The sequence below is a fragment of the Periplaneta americana genome, chromosome 2 (assembly GCF_040183065.1).
Source record: "Periplaneta americana isolate PAMFEO1 chromosome 2, P.americana_PAMFEO1_priV1, whole genome shotgun sequence".
In the NCBI taxonomy this organism is placed as follows: domain Eukaryota; kingdom Metazoa; phylum Arthropoda; class Insecta; order Blattodea; family Blattidae; genus Periplaneta; species Periplaneta americana.
The window spans coordinates 6,087,539-6,103,612 of NC_091118.1; positions in this window are offsets into that span (position 1 = coordinate 6,087,539).

Below are 16,074 nucleotides of genomic sequence, written 5' to 3' on the forward strand. Positions count from 1 at the left end.
TAAATTAAACATTTATAGCACTTTTATTATTTTATTTCTGTAGAGGTAATTCTTTTCGTTACTCATGACAACCCTCGGTACTAAACGGATCGCAGTTATGTTTGATTTCTGTAAGAGACTGTCCTCATAGATTAACAGAACTGAGCTGCTCGTCTTTTTTCTGATTCATAATTTAATTTGTGTTGCAGATACTTCGGCTCGTGATGGATGCGGATTTCGCAGTAGGATGCAAATGGTTGTGAATCTCTCATCGCTACTACGTAAAGACTAAAACGAAAAAGTAAATCCATAGAACATGAAATGAATGTATACAGACAGATTTAAAATATATAACTGTGAATATAGTGGTCAAGACTGTGTTTATTTTTCTCACTATCTTATATTCCTTTGACCTGAAGTCACATGAGAATCGTATATCTGCCTGAGAATACAGTGTGAGAACTTGGAAAATCCTTGATACGATGTAAGCAGAAATAATGGTACAATAAAACAAGAGTGGTCTGGAACTTAAGCTTTATTCATCACAAATTCCTCTTACACTCTGTTGATTGTAAACCTGGTTTGCCTGAAGATAGAACACAACTGTTATAACACACAGTATTAATCAGGGATTATGAAAAACTTGTCCCTGTTACGAAGTAAATTTTTAAATATTTCAAATAGGCCTACATCAGACATAATATAGGTACAAAAATTGTAAAATAGCCTATATCAAGGTTACAAATTCGTAGTATATTATAAAAAGTTCAACAGAGCATTAGGAGTTTAAATATTAGAAATTAGTATATTAAAGGAATAATTATTTTGTTTTACATCCATGTAAAAAATTAGCTTTCACACAAACGTCAAATTACGTGTGAATTAAAGAAATATAATCCACAATAAACATGTACTTAACGAGAAATTGCTTTGAGAGTGGCGAGGCACTGTTCTGGTATTTTTGTACATTTCAATAAGATTTACTCGGTTCGAAATGCATATCTTGCTTACGAATATAGTTTATACAGGGTGTCTCTAACCTTCAGGGTCAAAATTATACAGATGATAGAGGACTCTAAACTGAGCATTTTGACATGTGGAACCAGTGGTCGGAAATGGATATTTCGGGCGCCACGAGATCTTGAAAGTGTATGTGAGGGACGTTTCTGTAAGCTGCTTTAATTTTCATAACAAACAACTGCCTGGCGCTTCCATGGTGATATTTGTTACTGGTTACCAAATTCCATGCGTCGTTGTAATGCATGTATTGAAACGGGTGGTCGCCACTTTCAACAATTGCTCCAAACTCCAAGTTGTTTTGGAAATAAAACATTAAATGTCTTGTGGTTTGCAAGAGTATGTGGTTGTAACACTGTCCACTTCATATTCATGATCACCTGGGCAACAGATTCTTACCTGCCTGCCTCATTGTACAACAGACACCCCTGATCTCAAAGTGTATAATATTGACCCTAAAGGTTGGACACACCCTGTATAACCACTTTCATGTGTTAAAATGTACGAAGTTTTAAGTACCTAGTTGACTAGTTCCAGCTTGTCAGCCCTCATTAGAACTAGACACATCTTAAAATGTAATGCAGAATTTGGTTGTATTCTTCTGTTGGTTTGGTGGGAACACTGTTGGCAGCGAAACCACGTGATTTGTGGTGAAGACTGAGTAGGCAGTTCCTCGAAGTGCTTTGTTCTGTAAACTCGTGACATTGTTGAACTGCTTTCGTGGTTTTCTCTAGACAGAACTTGAATAGAAATCTAAGTGTACAAACACGAAATAGAGCTTTCTACTTTGTCAAAATGTAATGCAAATATTGTGGCATAATTATGCTTTGTAACTAATGAACGTATAAACCAATACAAACTATAATAAAACACACGAAAGTTTCAAATAAAGAATTCATTTCAATATTTCATAGATAAAGGAATCGGTGTTTCTTTCAACCGATATTCCTTAGGTAAATTACGAGCCTGTAAAAATCATAACCTCAGAAACTTAAACTTGCTTGCTTTTTTGCTTTTGAGGGTTTCTCCACTATTTAGCGGTTACCCTGTATTCCCATTCGCCAATCTTCCCGGTCAAGCCATTCATCTCCTTCCAGAGACCTGTCACTCATCAATCTATGGATCTGTCCTCTCCAGGTTGTTCTTGGCCTACCCCGCTTCCTTCTACCATGAGGTGACCATTCCAAAAGAGTTTTAGGCCACCTACTTTCCTCCATTCTTCTGACATGTCCATACCATTGAAGAGTTCGTCTCTCAATTCTGTCCATCACTGTCTCCTCCATATCCATCATTCGTCTCACTTCTTCATTTCTCCTTCTTTCTAATCTGGAAACTCTGGCACTACGTCGTATTCCGTCCATTTCCACTGCCAAAATCTTAGATTTTTTACTTTCTACCAACGTCCACCCCTCTGCGCCATATGTCATTATACTTTCCACAACCGCCGTCAAAATCCTCTTCTTGGTGTCATTCAATATCGTCCTGCTCCACAGTACTCCATTCAGCATCCTTATGGCTTTTCTTGCTTGCACCAATCTACTATCTATTTCGGAGTTACAACTCCCTAAATCATCAATATATGACCCCAAATATTTAAATTTTTGAACAGCTCTAATAGTTCCTTGGTGTAAGGAGATGTCTCTTCCGTTTCCACCTACTACAAGATATTCAGTTTTTTTCATATTTACTTGCAATCCACCTGCTTCAAATGAATCCAGGAGTTTTCTCATCATATATTTCACATCCTCACGAGATTGAGCCATTATCACTTGATCATCTGCAAATATTAATGAATGTATTGTGCCACCTTGAACTGGTATTCCCATTCCTCCACAAGACTGATTCCATTGTTCTAATATTTGTTGTATATATATTTTAAAAAGAGTAGGAGACATGCTACAACCTTGCCTCAGAAACTTAAACTTAACATTTCAAATATTTCTTATCACAATATCCTGACAGTACCTCACCAGCAAACCAACATAGACGAATTCAAGAATAGAGCTGAATCGTGCGAGGACTTGTTCATTGAGGACCTATTGTTTATCTTGCTGGAGCAGTACAAGTTACATTTACTCTGTGATGAAGAGTTGTACAAGTCCCCTTCCATTTTTAACTCCCTGTACATTCCGAAATATACTAACTTATAATTGGAATCATCATTCTTTCTTTGTTTAACCTTGGGGAGGAACATTTTTTGACCGTATACTAGACGTCTCTCATTGCAAGTCATGGGATCGGACCACCGCAGAGGCAGCAGAGGACAATTACAAGACAAACGCCAAGTCCTGTGGATTGAAGATAAATTTATCCACACCGGGAATCAAAGCTTGGACCTCTTGATTGGGAAGCGCGCAGACTATCCAAATAGGATTAGGTTTAGTTTTGAACAAATTTTTACAGTTCATGTTATTCACCGACAAAAAACAAAACTCCTAAAATTTCTCTCACTGGAACTGTGCTTCTCGTGCCCAGCTGTTAGTTACTGTAGGCCGTATTACAATATTGGTAATGCCACAGAAATGTAAAGATATTCAACTCTAAATTAAGTTGCTCGAGTACTGTTTTTTCCTTTGATGTAGGCTACACACAATGCACTAGAAGCAATGGCAAGTGATCTGCAACAACAAACATTAGTTGCAGCAGCTCAACTTTGGTTCGAATCCCTGTTATATTTCTTGACCCCACTGGCAATCAAGGTGGCATTCTGCTTGTAAATGTAAAATGAAATGTAAATTTACAGTGTATTACATTGTTGACAAAAGTGACACGTCAAACAATACGTTGTGAATTCTCTCTCAAAATTTTTTTCAAGCTTGTGGATTTCGGTTACAAATATAACGACCCAAGTCAAACTTAAAAGCAGAACATATTTTCTCTCTTTCATTCTGCAGGATTATTTCACTTCCACTCTGTATAAATCAGTCTCTTGTCATATAACATGTGTAAGAATTTTCTGCCGAAAGAAAATCTAACATTAAGACATAATTAAACAACATTGTATCGGATATATTTGTACACAGATGTCCTAAGAATAGCTCTTTCTAGTTGACACCTACACTGCAAGAACGCAGGAGGGTGACGTGCCCCACAGCGCAGAATATCCAGCGCTGCTACTCGAGATACAGCGCTTCACGTTTTGGGCACCTTGTCCTGTTCAAAGTTGTCTCCTATTCTAATATATTTTGTATTTTCTTTTTGTTACTCTTGTACAGATTTTTTTGTGGTTGTGGTTAATAAAGCTTTTGTATTGGAAAACCAGTGTTCAAAAATTATTTTACACAAACAAACCTGGGATATCATGTTTACAGAGTGTGACATTTTCAAAGCCGTGCAGTGGAGCATTTTCAGTGTCGCCACATTTCAATCTATGTATTTGTGTTTTTGGGCGCACTACCTCTTAGCCACACATCTTTTTTCCTGTATAGAAGGCTAGTCAGTGTTGACAGCGTAGTCTCATGGTAGACACTTCATTCCCTTACTGTCTGTCTGATCGTAGACTACCAGCATCGTATAGAAGAAAACATGTCATTATATCAACAGCTTACCTATAACTTCGCAGCAATTCTGCTAGACAGCGAAACCTAATGTCTAGTGCATTAGAACTACTGACCATCATAACATCAGAAACTAGGCTCCAGAATGAACATGAAGCTCGTCCGAGTACAATGTGATGCATATCTTCCAGGCGCACAAGTAGATCGTTGACTTCATCTCTCCAAGGAATCAAGGAGGCGATTTCTGAAATCAGGGGTTTCTCCTCATGAGGACCAGAGAGGACGCTGCCAAGGAGTGCTCAGACTACAGCACATCAATAAGAAGAGCAATATAAAAAGAACAATTGCGTAACTGTTATCAACTGAAAATTGCAACACGTAATATTCCCAAAATGCTCACTTTTATTACAGGGATGTACTCACCAATGCATCATTATAATAATATTTATAATCATAAAATTTAGTTCAATGAAAGCAATGCAAAACCAAATGGTAAGTGTACAAGCTGTCACAAAAGATAATTTCCCCTACAGATGTTCAATGTGTCAGCCGTTATTTTTAATATAATTTATATAACGACGTGCAACAGATTTACATGTACGCCATATGTAAAATTTATCATCATTCATACTGTAAAATGAATGTTCACGCATGGTAAATCTCCTAATAATACGGTAACAATATTGAGAGGAAACTAATTTTGGGGACATTCTGTATATAATTTAACAGGCCAAGTTGTTAGTGTTTCGTAACATTGTGACCTACTGAACACATTGGGATAAGTGGCTTAATGTAATGTATTGTTCTGAAGTGAAAAGAGAGAACACTGACTGCCAATCTGTGGGGTTTCGTTGTCTATATTTCTTTGTTTTAAGTTTATATATAGTCACTAATATAAAATTTAGAATCATATCTCACTTTGTGTGTGTTGTAATTTCTTAACTTTAGCTTGTATAATCAATAATTATTTGAGGTAACCTGTATTACGTAATAGTATCAGAGATACAGGCCGAAATAACATGCTGAGGAACGAAATTAGTTCCAAGGCGTTATATTAATTTGAAGTATTTGCGATTGTCTACCTACCTACGAGCTACAACTAATAGCAAAGATATTACCATAATAATAACATAATAAAAATATTATATTACTTCTAATGGTACATTTTTTGCATCCCGTCCCTTATCGCCTCGACGATAGAGCTCACGTATTTGTTGTCCTGTCATCTGGTATCCTCAGGACTAGGATCTTCTCTGGTCCAGAAGTATGACCACTTATTTGTCTTCTTGTCCAGGACCTTCTATCCCGTTGTTTATCAAGGGACAAAAACCCAATAACGTCGCACGTAATTTTCCCACATCACCTACTTCAGAGTCCGTTGTTCCTCAATCTGTACGCTTTAGAAACGATTCCTGATGCAATTTTTTAGTCTTTCTCGACATATTTACATATTTATCATATATCAGTTTACAGCTGATAAATCCCGTGCACACTTTCAATTTTCTCACATATTCACCAAAGCTACACTTTACGAAATCCTCCCTATTACCTGGAAAAAGTATTCCTTTGTGGTTTCTTAAAGGGTTGAATTAAAGATATACGTGAAACATTATAATCGTATATTAAAACATCAGAACTGTTCGTCTATGAATCGTATAGTTTGGATGTAGAAGTAACGCGGCAACCTTATAGCTTAGACCTAAACAAAAACCGCATTTTACAGAATAAAAAACACAAAATTTCAAATAATACAGTATAATATTACTTAATCGCAATTACAGTAAATTTATTAAAAGCAACACACAAATATCGCATAATTTTAGAGAGTAAGAATTTTAATTTTATGTCTTAACACAACAGTATCATTTAAATTTATGTATGTTATTATATTAATTGAATACATGAAGCAGACATGTTCTGAACCTGGAACACTGAAAGACACGTGATTTAGCTACGGAAGCTACGACAACACAGCGATCGGTAGCTTCTTAATTCCTACATGAGGCGTGCAGGTGAGTTTCTACCTAAACGTTATCATACATATAGACGCTATCATTCGCTCATTTTGTGATTAACTTTTATTTGGGTATTTCTTAGCAGTCATGTTAGCTCCGTGATAAAGTCTCGGACATGAAATGTAATGTTTTCGCTTTTTAAAGGTTCGAATCCAATCAAAACCATAAAAATATATTTTTTTTCCTATATTTGTAATAAGTAACTACAAAAAAGGCCCTAAAAAAGCAAATTTTTGGTTGAATATTCGCAATTCAGGGCTAAAATAAATAATACCTAATGCATAAAGATGGCTATATTAATTCTAAGTTTTGCATGCACGTATTTCACAGTTTTATACACTTATAAACTAGAATGGTTATATTTCGTATCAAGAATGTCACATAAATTCATTTATATTATTACATTAATTACATATAGGATTAGAGGTGTATCGAACCTGGAACACTTCACCTAGAACACTGAAAGAGAAAGCATTTAAGCACTTACGCTACGACATCACATCGGCCAACTGCTTTTTCCCTGCTACATGAGGAGTGCTGGTATGTTTCTACCTACACGTTATCATATGTATACACAAGCAACTGTTCGTTCATATTGTCATTAAGATTCATTCGCGTTTTCCGCAGTTGCCTCGATAGCTCCGTAGTAAAGAGTCCGATTATAAAAGCTGTATTGTGTGTTATTAGAGTTCGGAATCTACATACACCCAAATAAAATTTTATCGTTTTATAAATTCTTGAACAACTAATAACAGAAAACCGCGCACTTTGCACGTTATGTGCAAAATTTAGAACACTAGCCGGCATCGTCTGCTTTAGCCAAGCTTGTTAAGTCATGGTTCATATTCTTCGTTGTTATCAACGGTTCGAAACCTTCTACCGATTAACAAAACCAACCTTCTTTTTACAACTTATTCTACACTTAAATAACAGTAAAAAGCCAACCCCATTGCAGAATAAGAGCAAAATTTAGACGTTTGACCAGCATCGCCTTCCTTAGCCGAGAACGCTAAGGCTTTGTTTGTTTAATGTAGAATTTATTGGTTCGAAACCTGGAATTGAATGAAAAAAAGAAAGTAAGTTCTTTTTTACCTGTATATATTTAAAGAATAATAGAAAATCACTCGCCTAACAGGATAAGAGCAAAATTTAGACCCTTCAGCAGCATCGCCTTCTTTAGCCGAGAACGCTAACGCTTGGCTTGTTTAGTTCAACCCGAAGTTCAGCGGGTCGAAACCTCCTATTGAATTGAAAAAAAAAGTAAGCTTTTTATATTTAACGAATAATTGAAAATCAATCGCCTAGCAGGATAAGAGCAAAATTTAGACTCTGAACCAACATCGCTTTCCTTAGCCGAGTACGCTAAAGCATGGCTTGTTTAGTTCATCCTGAATTTCAGCGGTTCAAAACCTCGTGTCGACTTGAAAAAAAAAGAAAAGTAAATTTTTTATTATATATTTAATGAATAATTGAAAATCAATCGCCTAGGAGGATAAGAGCAAAATTTAGGCTTTCGACCAACGTCGCCTTCATTAGCTGAAAACGCTAAAGCATGGTTTATTCAGTTTAACCAGAATTTGAGCGGTTCGAAACCTCGTATTAAATTAAAAAAAAAAAATAAATTTTTTATTACTTACACATTTAATGAATAATTGAAAATCAATCGCCTAGCAGGATAAGAACAAAATTTAGATCATTGACCAGCATCGCCTTTCTTAGCCGAGTACGTTAAAGCATGGCTTATTCATTTCATTCTGAATTTCATTGGTTCGAAACCTGGTGTGAAATAAAGAAAAATAAAAGCAACATTAAATTCTTTTTATTACTTATATATTTAATAAATAATTGAAAATCAATCGCCTCGCAGGATAAGAGCAAAATTTAGACCCTCGAATAGCATCGCCTTCTTTAGCCGAGAACGCTAAGGCATGGTTTGTTAAATATGTTCTTCTTCTTTCACGGGTTCGAAGTTCGAATCCTGGTGAAACCGATAATATAATGAAAATTTTATTATCTAAAAATCACACCTCAGTGTTAACAATCACGCCCCTGCCGGCCGAAGGCCGGCAGGGGCGTGATTCTTAACACTGAGGTGTGATTTTTAGATAATAAGACACCCCACCCTGTGGGGTGTCTTATTTAAAAAACACACCACACCAAGTGGGGTGTCTTATTTAAAAATCACACCTCAGTGTCAAGAATCACGCCCCTGCCGGCCTTCGGCCGGCAGGGGCGTGATTCTTGACACTGAGGTGTGATTTTTAGATAATAAAATTTACATTATATTACCGGTTTCACTAGGATTCGAACCCGTGAAACTAGGAGAACACATTTAATAAACCATGCTTTAGCGTTCTCGGCTAAGGAAGGCGATACTGGTTGAGTGTCTAAATTTTGTTCTTATCCTGCGAGGCGATTGATTTTCAATTATTCATTACATATGTAAGTAATAAAAAAATTCAATGTTGCTTTTTTTTTCTTTATTTTACACCAGGTTTCGAACCAATGAAATTCAGAACAAAGTGAATAATCTATGCCTTAGCGTTCTCGGCTAAGGAAGGCGATGCTGATCGAGCGTCTAAATTTTGCTCTTATCCTGCTAGGCGATTGATTTTTCAATTATTCATTAAATATATAAGTAATAAAAAACTTACTATTTTTTTTTCAATTCAATACGAGGTTTCGAACCGTTGAAATTCAGGTTCAAGTGAGCAATCTGAACCACTCTGAACAACCAATGCCTTAGCGTTCTCGGCTAAACAAGGCGATGCTGATCGAGGGTCTAAATTTTGTTCTTATCCTGCGAGGCGATTGATTTTCAATTCTTCATTAAATATATAAGTAATAAAAAATGTACTTTTTTTAATTCAGTACCAGGTTTCCAACTGCTGGAATTCAGGTTGAACTGAACAAGCTGAACAAACCACGCCTTAGCGTTCTAAGCTAAGGAAAGGGATGCTGGTCGAGGGTTTAAATTTTGTTCTTACCCTGCTAGGCGATTGATTTTTCAATTATTCATTAAATATATAAGTAATAAAAAACTATTTTTTAATTCTATGTCAGGTTTAGAACCAGTAAACCTCAGAATGAACTAAACAATCCACGCCTTAATACGCTTGGCTAAGGACAACGATGTCGGTTAGCGATCTAAATTCCACACATATCGTGCAACGTGCCCGCTCTTCTATTATTAGTTGTTTAAAAATATACAAAACAATAAAATTTTTGCCTTAAATAGGTTTCGAACTCTTATAACACCCAACACAACGATTAAAGCCAAATGCTTTACCACGGAGCTATCGAAGCAACTGCGGAAAACGCGAATGAATCTTAATGACAATATGAACGAACAGTTGCTTGTGTATACGTATGATAACGTGCAGGTAGAAACATACCAGCACGCCTCATGTAGCAGGGAAAAAGCAGTTGGCCGATGTGATGTCGTAGCGTAAGTTGTTAAATGCCTTGTCTTTCAGTGTTCTAGGTTCTAGATGGAGTGTTCCAGGTTCGATACATATCTGATCCGTATACATAATTAATATAATAATGTTAATGGATTTATATGATATTCTTGATGCAAAATATAACCCTTCGCCTTACAACGATATAAAGTTATAAAATACATGCATGAAAAATTTCGAATTAATATGACTAACTTTATCCATTACGAATTACCTATTTTGGCCCTGATTTGTGAATATACAACCAAAAATTTGCTTTTTAGTGCCTTTTTTCTGTAATTGCGATTAAGTAATATTATGCTGTATTATTTGAAATTTTGTGTTTTTTATTCTGTAAAATGCGGTTTTTGTTTAGGTCTAAGCTATAAGGTTGCCGCGTTACTTCTACATCCAAACTATACGATTCATAGACGAACAGTTCTGATGTTTTAATATACGATTATAATGCTTCACGTATATCTTTAATTCAACCCTTTAAGAAACCACAAAGGAATACTTTTTCCAGGTAATAGGGAGGATTTCGTAAAGTGTAGCTTTGGTGAATATGTGTGAAAATTGAAGGTGTGCACGGGATTTATCAGCTGTAAACTGATATATGATAAATATGTAAATGTGTCGAGAAAGACTAAAAAATTGCATCAGGAATCGTTTCTAAAGCGTACAGATTGGGGAACAACGGACTCTGAAGTAGGTGATGTGGGAAAATTACGTGCGACGTTATTGAGTTTTTGTCCCTTGATAAACTACGGGATAGAAGGTCCTGGACAAGAAGACAAATAAGTGATCACACTTCTAGACCGGAGAAGATCCTACTCCTGAAGATACCAGATGACAGGACAACAAATACGTGAGTTCTATCGTCGATGCGATAAGGGACGGGACAAAAACAATAATAATAATAATAATAATAATAATAATAATAATAATAATAATAATAATAATAATATTATTATTATTATTATTATTAATAATTATAATAATAATAGTAACAGTAATAATATATTTTATTATATTACCTTCGTATATTAGTTGTTGCTCATATTTAGATAGACAATCGCAAATATTTCTAATTCATTCAAATTAATACAATGCATTCGAATCAATTTCGTTCCGCACCGTGCTATTTTAGCCTGTATCTCTGATTGTAATATTTCGTGTAGGTTACCTGAAATTATTATTAACTATATAATTAAAAATTAAAACATTTCATCACAAGAGCGAGAGATCATTCCAAGTTGCATATTAGTGGGCAGGTACGAAACAACAGAAAAAACCACGAAACCCCACAGATTGGCAGTCAGTATTTCTGTTTTACTTCAGAGCAATAAATTACATTAAGCCACTTATCCCAATATGTTCAATAGGTCACAATGTTACTGAACACTAACAACTTCGCCTGTTAAATTATATACAGAATGTCCCCAAAATTAGTTTCCTCTCAATATTGCTATCACATTAATAGCAGATTTACCATTCGTGAACATCATTTTAGAGTAATGATGATGATGATGATGATGATGATGATGATGATGATGATGATGATGATGAGCATTTGGGAATATTACGTGTCGCAATTTTCAGTTGATAATAGTTGCGAAATTGTTCTTTTTATATTGCTCTTCTCGTTGATATGCTTTGCGCCGCTGTAGTCTGAGCACTCCTTGGCAGCGTCCTCTCTGGCCTTCATGAGGGGGAAACCCCTGATTTCAGAAATCGCCTCTTTGATTCCTTGGAGAGATGAAGTCGTTGATATACTTGTGCGCCTGGAAGATATGCATCACATTGTACTCGGACGAGGTTCATGTTCATTCTGGAGCCTACAGTTTCTAAAGTTATTATGTTCGATAGTTCTAATGAACTAGACGTTAGGATTCGCTGTGTAACTGAAATTACTGCGAAATGTATAGGGAAGCTGTTGATATAACGGCACGTTTTCTTGTGTAGGATGATGGTAGTCTGCGATCAGATAGACAGTAAGAGAATGAAGTGTCTACCATGAGACTACGCTGTCAACACTGACTAGCCTCCTGTACAGCAAAAAAGATGTGTGGCTAAGAGGTAGTGCGCCCAAAAACACAAATACATAGATTGAAATGTGGCGACACTGAAAATGCTCCACTGCACGGCTTTGAAAATGTCACACTCCGTAAACATGATATCCCAGGTTTGTTTGTGAAAAAATAGTTTTGGAACACTGGTTTTCCATAACAAAAGTTTTATTAACTACAATTAACAATAAAATATACAAGAATTACAAACAAAAGGCTCAAAATGTATTGGAACAGAAGACTACTCTGAACAGGGCAAGGTCTCCAAGAATTTGAAGCCCTTTAACTAGAGTAGCAGCGGTGGATTTTCTATGCTATGGTGCACGTCACTCGCCTTCCATCTTGCATTGTAGTCTGGAAGTAGTTGCCTCAACTTTTAGGAGCTATTCTTATGGACTGACTCCCCATTACATGTCAGACACTATTGCACACAATATTATTTTATTATGTATGAATATTATATTTTGCTTACTGCAAACTCAGTACGGGTATACTATCGAGTATACCTATATATATGAAGAGACTGATTAATGTATTCATTTGAGTGTTAAATTATTACAATGATCGCTTTGCTGCAAGGAGACCAACGCCTACGGCGGCATAAACACCATCTTCGGCACCTCTGGTGAAAGACAGAAATTCTAGTACCTGCTTTTGGAAAAGAGAAATATATATTTAAAAATTCAACTCGACTCCATCAGTATTTCAAAATATTATCTAAACTTTCCATTTAAAAACTACATCTTAAAGGAGGAAATATGTTTTGGGTTCAACTTCGACTTAACACTGTACATTTTTATCCAAAATCAAGAAGTTTGGGAGTAATTTTGAGAGAGAATTCGCACCACATTGTTGGTCCATGTGCCTTACTTCCAGTCGACGCCTAACTATGGTATTATACACAGTTAAAATTACATTTCATTATACATTTTTAAAACGGAAAGGGCTACTTTGACTGCCAGACCCGACTTCAACCTGTGGGTTCAAGGGATATAACAGGATTTATTACTAGAGTTGAGCTGCTGCAACTAATGTTTGTTGTTGCACACCACTTAAAAAGCATTCCTTTGCCATTACTTCAAGTAGCATCTATACAGTGGGTAAGTGAAAGAAAAATGTATACAATACTCTACAATTTGAGTAAAATGAGAGTTGAATATCTTTACATTGATATAACACTTGAAAAATCCAGTACAAATATTAAAAGATTTACATATGCTATGATACTTGAAAATGTAGTACAGTTATTAGAATTTTTAGCTAAATATCTTTATATTTGCTATGATACTGCAAAATCTGGTACAACTATTGAAATATTTATGTAAATATCTCTAGATTTGCTATGATAATAAAAATCTAATACAGTTATTAAAGTCTTATCTGAGTACCTTTGCATTTGCTATGAAACTGCAAAATCTAGTACAGTTATTAAAAGACTTATCTGAATATGTTTGCATTTGCTATGATACTTGAAAATCTAGTAAAGTTATTAAAAGGCTTATCGGAATAACTTTGTATTTGCTATGATACATGAAAATCTAGTACAATTATTAAGAGACTTAACTGTATATCTTTGCATTTGCTATGATATATGAAAATTTGGTATAGTTAATAAAAAAAATTATCTGAATACCTTTGCGTTTGCTATGATACTTGAAAATCTAGTGCAGTTATTAAAAGGATTACCTGAATACCTTTGCATTTGCTATGATACTTGCAACTCTAGTGCAGTTATTAAAAAGCTTATCTGAATACCTATGCATTTGCTATGATACTCGAAAATCTAGTGCAGTTATTAAAAGGGTTATCTGAATACCTTTGCATTTGCTATGATACATGAAAATCTAGTACAGTTATTAAAAGGCTTATCTGAATACCTTTGCATTTGCTATGATACATGAATATCTAGTGCAGTTATTAAAAGGGTTATCTGAATACCTTTGCATTTGCTATGATACATGAAAATCTAGTGCAGTTATTAAAAGGATTACCTGAATACCTTTGCATTTGCTATGATACTTGCAACCCTAATGCAGTTATTAAAAAGCTTATCTGAATACCTATGCATTTGCTATGATACTCGAAAATCTAGTGCAGTTATTAAAAGGGTTATCTGAATACCTTTGCATTTGCTATGATACATGAAAATCTAGTACAGTTATTAAAAGGCTTATCTGAATACCTTTGCATTTGCTATGATACTTGAAAATCTAGTACAGTTATTAAAAGGCTTATCTGAATACCTTTGCATTTGCTATGATACTTGAAAATCTAGTACAGTTATTAAAAGGCTTATCTGAATACCTTTGCATTTGCTATGATACTTGAAAATCTAGTACAGTTATTAAAAGACTTATCTGAATATCTTTGCATTTGCTATGATACTTGAAAATCTAGTACAGTTATTAAAAGGCTTATCTGAATACCTTTGCATTTGCTATAACACTTGAAAATCTAGTACAGTTATTAAAAGGCTTATCTGAATACCTTTGCATTTGCTATGATACTTGAAAATTTAGTACAGTTATTAAAAGGCTCATCTGTACACATTTACGTTTGCCATGGTACTTGAAAATCTAGTACAGTTATTAAAAGGCTTATCTGAATACCTTTGCATTTGTCATGATAATTGAAATTCTAGTACAGTTATTAAAGGCTTATCTGAATACCTTTGCATTTGCTATGATACATGAAAATCTAGTACAGTTATTAAAAGGCTTAACTGAATACATTTGCATTTCCTATGACACTTGAAAATATTGTACAGTTATTAAAAGGCTCATCTGTATACCTTTGCATTTGCTATGATACTTGAAAATCTAGTACAGTTATTAAAAGGCTAATCTATACACATTTACGTTTGCCATGATACTTGAAAATCTAGTACAGTTATTAAAAGGCTCATCTGTATACCATTGCATTTGCCATGATAATTGAAAATCTAGTACAGTTATTAAAGACTTATCTGAATACCTTTGCATTTGCTATGATACATGAAAATCTAGTACAGTTATTAAAAGGCTTAACTGAATACCTTTGCATTTGCCAAAATACTTGAAAATCTAGTACAGTTATTAAAAGGCTTAACTGAATACCTTTGCATTTGCTATGATACTTGAAAATCTAGTACAGTTATTAAAAGATTTATCTGAATACTTTTCCATTTGCAATGACACTTGAAAATCTAGTACAGTTATCAAAAAACTTATCTGAATGCTTTTGCATTTGCTATGATACTTGAAAGTCTAGTACAGTTATTAAAAGGCTTATCTGAATACCTTTGCATTTGCTATGATAATTGAAAATCTAGTACAGTTATTAAAAGGCTTATCTAAATACCTTTGCATTTGCTATTATACATGAAAATCTAGTACAGTTATTAAAAGTCTTATCTCAATACATTTTCATTTGCTATGATACTTGAAAATCTAGTACAATTATTAAAAGGCTTATCGGAATAACTTTGTATTTGCTATGATACATAAAAATCTAGTACAGTTATTAAAAGGCTTATCTGAATACCTTTGCATTTGCTATGATACATGAAAATCTAGTACAGTTACTAAAAGGATTTTTGAATACCTTTGCATTTGCTATGATACATGAAAATCTAGTACAGTTATTAAAAGGCTTATCGGAATAACTTTGTATTTGCTATGTTACTTGAAAATCTAGTACAGTTATTAAAAGGCTTAACTGAATACCTTTGCATTTGCTATGATACTTGAAAATCTAGTACAGTTATTAAAAGCCTTAACTGAATACCTTTGCATTTGCTATGATATTTGAAAATCTAGTACAGTTATTAAAAGTCATAACTGAATACCTTTGCATTTGCTATGATACTTAAAAATCTAGTACAGTTATTAAAATGCTTAACTGAATACCTTTGCATTTGCTATGATACTTGAAAATCTAGTACAGTTATTAACAGGCTTAACTGAATACCTTTGTATTTGCTATGATACTTGAAAACCTAGTACAGTTATTAAAAGATTTATCTGAATTCTTTTGCATTTGCAATGACACTTGAAAATCTAGTACAGTTATTAAAAGA